The sequence below is a fragment of the Engraulis encrasicolus genome, chromosome 23 (assembly GCF_034702125.1).
Source record: "Engraulis encrasicolus isolate BLACKSEA-1 chromosome 23, IST_EnEncr_1.0, whole genome shotgun sequence".
Lineage (NCBI taxonomy): Eukaryota > Metazoa > Chordata > Actinopteri > Clupeiformes > Engraulidae > Engraulis > Engraulis encrasicolus.
Window position 1 is genome coordinate 15,753,900 of NC_085879.1, and position 6,141 is coordinate 15,760,040.

Sequence of the window (6,141 nt, forward strand, 5' to 3'; positions counted from 1 at the left end):
AGGCCTGTAGGTAAATAAATGCTCCCACACACGGGACCACACACACACAGACACAGACACAGACACAGACACACACACACAGACACACACACACACACACACACACACACACACACACACACACACACACACACACACACACACACACACACACACACACACACACACACACACACACACACACACAGATATTCTCTCCCTCCCCTGCTCTCTCTGACACACTCTCATTCATACAGATGCATAAGTGCATGTGTGTGTGTGTGCGGTGCGTGCAGTCACACATACACACACACATACACACTCACAGAGAGAGAGAGAGAGAGAGCAAAATCTGTTTTTGTTCATCTTCTAAATTCTTCTCACAACTACAAAGCAAGACATCCGTGGGACCCTCGTAACCCCTCAGACAAATTAAAATATACAAATTAAAACCTTAGGTTTCTTGGGAATCCCAATCAGCCATCCGATGGAAGATTTGAAGACGTTTGTATGATGGTGAGAGTGAAGAGAGTAGAGGATGAGGTAGGACGCAATAACATACGGATAAACATGAAAAATAAACCATGAATGGCAGAAAACTGCAAGTGGCAGAGAGAGAGAGAGAGAGAGAGAGAGAGAGAGAGAGAGAGAGAGAGAGAGAGAGAGAGAGCATGCGAATACGAATGAGAATTAAAATGAGAGCATGAAACCTTGCTGATTAGAATTGGGTTGATTGAAACATAAAGTACACACATAGTAACTTTTTTCACAGGAGTATATCCCATGTCACCTACATCCTTGCTAAAACACCTCAAACTGGCTGAAATATACTAATTTTTTGTATTGGAACCCCGTAACAGTTCACAATTGTAGTTCATTGAGAATGTATGGAATTTTCAAAATATGATGGCAATAACACTGCCACGTCTGTGTATGCTGGTGCATGTATCAGTGCATCAGTGTCTGTCGTGTGTGTGTGTGTGTGTGTGTGTGTGTGTGTGTGTGTGTGTGTGTGTGTGTGTGTGTGTGTGTGTGTGTGTGTGTGTGTGTGTGTGTGTGTGTGTGTGTGTGTGTGTGTGTGTGTGTGTGTGTAAGGAAAGCTGAAGGGGGGTCAGATGTTACTGCAGCCTCAAAGAGGTGTGTGTGTGTGTCTGTGTGCATGTTCGTGTGTGTGCGTGTGCGTGTGCGTGTGCGTGTGCGTGTGTGTGTGCGTGTGCGTGTGTGTAAGGAAAGCTGAAGGGTGGTCAGATATTACTGAAGGCTCAAAGAGGCTCATTCATAATCAAAGGAGCCGGTCGGCAACAGGAGCAGGAGTAGGACATGAGGAGGCCACATGGTATTCAGGCAGCGGAGGGCGGAGAGATGAGGACAGAGTTAAAATGCCATGCAAGAGTCTCTCTCTCTCACACACACACACACACACACACACACACACACACACACACACACACACACACACACACACACACACACACACACACGCAGTGCACACAGGCACGCACGCATGCACACACAGCCCGCTAACACGCACAGGCACACGCATACACACACACACACACACACACACACACACACACACACACACAGGGCCGGAGCTGTAGGGAGGGCGGGCAGGGCATTTGCCCCTGGGCCCAGGGCACTATTGCATTGGTGGTGGGGGCCCAATTGTGGTCTTGTTAGGCCATATAGGGGGCCAGATAAGTGTTTGGCCCTGGGGCCCTGTGTGCAATTGTTCCGCCACTGCACACACACACACACACACAGTGGCAGAGAGCTAAAAGAGACATGAGTAGAGTTAAAATGTCATCTAAGAAGCCTGCTAACACGCATGCACGCACGCATGCACGCGCGTGTGCACACACACACACACACCCGCGCACGCACGCACGCACGCACGCACGCACGCACACACACACACACACACACACACACACGTAATAGACATGTGTACACATACAGACACTGAACGCTTTTCTCTTTCTGTCTTTCACAGATAGGGGGACACGAAACAAAATAAAACATGTTTTGACATCCATTAAATTACCGCTAGAGCACTACAAAACTGGCAGTGAAAACAGAGGACCCTATACGGGAGGTCTGAGCTTTATATGGCTTGTAGTTTCCCATTCAAAGGACCACACATAGCCCTATAAATTGTGGCACAAAGACTCAAACGTGTAACAGGGAAATTGGGCAAAAACTGCTGACCCTACAAGCGAGAGATCAGAAGTGCATTCCTCCGTATAACGCCGGTCGCCAATTTCAACAGGAGCTTTTCCGACAGGCCGCACAAAATGTACAATAACCGAGTCGTACAGCACCCTTAAGTCAAACAGACTGGAGGGAATCAAGGCCTTCAGGTTTTTGTTAATCCCGCTGGTTTGAGTCTCCGTGTCTCTGTGTGGGGGTGTGGCGTGAATGTGTTTATGTGAATAATGTATCTCTGTGTGTGTGAAGAGTGTGCGCGTTAGCTGCGTACGTATAGGCCTACGTGATTGAAGTGGTGTGTGTGCGTGTTTGTGTGTGATTCAAGTAGTGTGTGTGGGGGGGGGTTCAGGTAGTGCATGTGTGCATGTGTGTGCGTGCATGCGTGTGTGTGTTTGTGTGTGTGATATTCAAGTGTTGAGTGTTCATGCAGGCTAAACTTATGAAGGGTGGTCTGTTCTTTCAGGAAACAAAAACCCACCTCACATTCCTCAGATCCAGCAACACAGATGTGTGTGTGTGTTTAAGTGGGTATAATTGCGTGTGTGTGTGTGTGTGTGTGTGTGTGTGTGTGTGTGTGTGTGTGTGTGTGTGTGTGTGTGTGTGTGTGTGTGTGTGTGTGTGTGTGTGTGTGTGTGTGTGTGTATGTGTGTGAGAGAGAGAGTGTTGAAGTGGGTGTATAATTGTGTGCGTGCGGGTGGGTGTATGTGCACATTTTCGTGTGTGCATGTTTTTGTGTGTGCATGTGTGTGTAAGTGAATATATACTTTTGCATGTGTGCGTGTGTGCGTGTGTGTGTGTGTGTGTGTGTGTGTGTGTGTGTGTGTGTGTGTGTGTGTGTGTGTGTGTGTGTGTGTGTGTGTGTCTGCATACCGGTGTGTCTCCTCCATAAGTGTCTATATGAGTGGGTATGGGCGTCGATGTATGAAATCCTCAAACTTAAATGTAGGTCAGGTATGTTCATATACGAACTTGAATATGCCTTTGCTTTCTCACCCTCTTGAGTGTCAATCTATGTCTTTGTTTCCTTTGGGTTTAGCCATATAGCAGGCTGGCCTTTGGTTTATTATTGGGAGGCCTTGACTACGTCTCTCGATGTGCTGTGATAAGTGAGAGTGGACACAAACAACCTGAGATAAGTCTGAGTGGCGGGACAACCTTTATTTAGCGCACGCGCGTACACACACACACACACACACACACACACACACACACACACACGCATACACACACACACACGCATACTCACACACACACACACACACACCCACACACACCCACACACACGCGCACACATCTCTGACATACCATAACAGTTCAGCAGCATAACAGAAAACAGAGCAGGACCTCTCCTACGTATTAACTAAACCATTGAATGGCAGTTACAAGATGATTAATGTGTGGGGTATGAAATTAGGTAGAGTTTTCAACCTTAAAATAACGTCTCCAAATCCATTCAGTGGTTCATCAACCTAAGAGAGAGAGAGAGAGAGAGAGAGAGAGAGAGAGAGAGTCAAACAAAGAGAGAGACAGACCTACTTTAGCAAGTGTAGGCAGCAAGTTGAAATGAACCCTTTGAGGAGTAAGGATTTTCCCCCAGTTCTTCTAGAATTTTACTTGAACACTCTACAGCTCCCATAGAAGCCTATGTTAAAAATCTCGTTACTGTAAGTGCTTATGACATCATAATGAGAATTCAAAATGTTGTCAAAATTCTAATCACATTGTGATGGTACTCCTCAAAGGGTGAAACTGGAGAAGTTTTTCAAACGTTTTTGTTTCCATATTCATCCACATATTCACTCCACTGTGTTTTCCTGTCTGTCTTCTTCTCTTTTCTCTTCCCGTCTTCATCCCTCCGTTCTGCTCCAGCAGCTGAAGCGTAGTGCTATGTGCGTGCGAAGGAGTCAGGTGAACTGGCAGCATGATTCCGTTTCAGTCAGATGATCAAATGCTCAAAGATTTGGACACTAATTGGCTGCTAATTAAGTCAGGGTACAACACACACACAAGAATGTGTACACACACACACACACACACACACACACACACACACACACACACACACACACACACACACACACACACACACACACACACACACACACACACACTAGTGCAGAAAGACTGACAGACAGGTAGACAAAACAGTCATGATGTCTTTCAGTATGACTATAGTATATATAGTAAAGGGTTTGAGAGAGAGAGAGAGAGAGAGAGAGAGAGAGAGAGAGAGAGAGAGAGAGAGAGAGAGAGAGAGAGAGAGAGAGAGAGAGAGAGAGAGAGAGAAAGACAGAAAGACAGAAAGTGAACGAAAACAAAAACTGAACGATAGATGCCTGCACAGTGTTGGAACAATCCAACTCCTTAGAGAGCAACACTAACTAGAAGAGTGTTAAAGTTCGACTCCGTAAGTGTTGAATTACGCAACGCTGCAAAATTGCACTGTGTATTGTGGAAGTGTGGAGCAGGTTTTCCTGGAAGCATAAACCCAGACAGGTGCCCGCGCAGCTCAGCTCTGTGTGCCAAGCCCAACATCTGGGCCCCGCCGCTGCCTTGCCATGCTGCCATGCTCCCCTAACGAGCAGAGCTCCTAACGAGCGCAGTTGCTAACGAGCACAGCTCCTAACGAGCGCAGTTGCTAACGAGCAGTGTTTCTAATTACTTCCTCCTATCATTGCTCATCGCACTGGGAGGCAGAGTGAAATGAGGAAAGGCAATGTGTGTGTGTGTGTGTGTGTGTGTGTGTCTGTGTGTGTGTGTGTGTGTGTGTGCGCGCGCGCGCGTGTGTGTGTGTGTGTGTGTGTGTGTGTGTGTGTGTGTGTGTGTGTGTGTGTGTGTGTGTGTGTGTGTGTGTGTGAGAGAGAGAAAGGTATGGAGAGAGAAAGAGAGAGAGACATACAAAGGGATTGCGATGGAGTGAGAGAAGTAGAAAGTGTGAAGGACAGAGACAAAAACACCTAGAGTCAGAGATGGAGAGGGAGGTAGCGAAGAGAAATGGTGTGTGAGAGACAGAGAGAAAACATGCCGACACAGAGATGGCGAGAGAGAGCTGGAGCAAATGAAGAGAGGGACAAATGAAGATGGAGTGAGGGTGAGAGAGAGAAACACTGACACAGAGATGGAGAGAAACAAATGGGGGGAGAGAGAAAGAGAGAGAGAGACTGAGTGACAAGGTCCAGTAATGAGGACTTAAAGGAAGTATGTAAAAAATGGGGAGTTCCTTCACAGCCCTGGCATCGGAGCAGTGTAATTTGACAGAATTTATTTAACGAAGGAATGTAGGTAGGTGTGTGTGTGCATGTGTGAGTGTGTGCGTGCGTGCGTGCGTACATGCGTGTGTGTGTGTGTTTTGTGTCTGTGTGTGTGTTAACAGTAACTGATATGCGCTCCCACCCCCTAGAAATACTTAAAAATGTTAAATGGCAGCAATGAAGTTTGTTAAAGGAAACAACTAACTCTGCTCCTTAAGAAACTCCCATGAATGCAAATGCCAGCAAGGAAAATATCTCAGTTTATGATTTTTGCACGCATAAAGTGTGACTTTTTTATAGACCACATACATATACAGACATCAGCATATTGTATCAGTCTTAATTCTGCTACTAATTTTTCACTGCGTTTTTATTTATTTTACTTTTTTTTTGCTATTTTTTCGGTAACACTTTATTTTAGGGATACATCTATTAGCACTAATACATACAATGTTAATGCCTGCATAAGTAACTTGTAAGGCATGTACTAAGCAAACGCTAAGGCCTACTAGGTCCTTACTAAGGTTAAATTGGTAATAAATCCCTTATTGTGCATGAACAAGACATTTGCGAATACATGCCTAACAAATGTTTGATTTTGCTTTGTACATGCCTTATAAGTTACCTATACTATACAGGCATATTGTATGTATTACTGCTAATAGATGTATCCCTAAAATAAAGCGTTACCCTTTTTTCTACT